General features: G+C 45.5%; 1 protein-coding gene across 1 annotated transcript in view; it reads right to left on the reverse strand.

The window, feature by feature from the left end:
- Positions 1-569, reverse strand: part of HHAT (hedgehog acyltransferase) — a 501,005-nt gene that overhangs the window by 451,306 nt on the left and 49,130 nt on the right. The gene's annotated exons all lie outside the window — the stretch shown is intronic.

Consider the following 569-nt stretch of genomic DNA (forward strand, 5'->3'; position numbering starts at 1 on the left):
CAATAGCAAAAAGATGGAGACAGCCAAAGTGCCCAACAACTGAAGAATGGATAAACAAATTGTGGTATATACACACAATGGAATATTATGCTACACTGAAGAACAACAAGGAAGCAGCAAGCCACTGCATAACATGGATGAACCTTGAGGACATTATGCTGAGTGAAATTAGTCAGTCACAAAAAGAGAAATACTGCATTGGACCACTATTGTATAAGACCAAGAAAAAGAAGTTATACTAAAAGGGGGGTAGGGAGAAGTCTCTGTTGGTTGCTGGGAAGTTGGTGATGGGTGAGGGGAAGGGTGGAGCGCAGGGCGGGGATTGGACACAGGAAAGCTTGGGTGCTGGGGAGGGGAACAATATGCAGGAAGGGAGAGGGAAGTGGAGAAACGGGGCAGATGGGAGAACAACTGGGCATGTTTGAATGGGCCAAATGGGACAGAGATAAAGGAAAATTTATGCACAACCTTGGAATGGCAGAGCTCTGAGATACAGGGATTGAGTCATGGTTGGAATGGGGGGGTGGGATCGTGTTAAGATGCTTGGCTGTTTTTTGAATCTTGGTTTT

Source organism: Chrysochloris asiatica, unplaced genomic scaffold (genome assembly GCF_000296735.1).
Source record: "Chrysochloris asiatica unplaced genomic scaffold, ChrAsi1.0 scaffold00009, whole genome shotgun sequence".
Classification (NCBI taxonomy): domain Eukaryota; kingdom Metazoa; phylum Chordata; class Mammalia; order Afrosoricida; family Chrysochloridae; genus Chrysochloris; species Chrysochloris asiatica.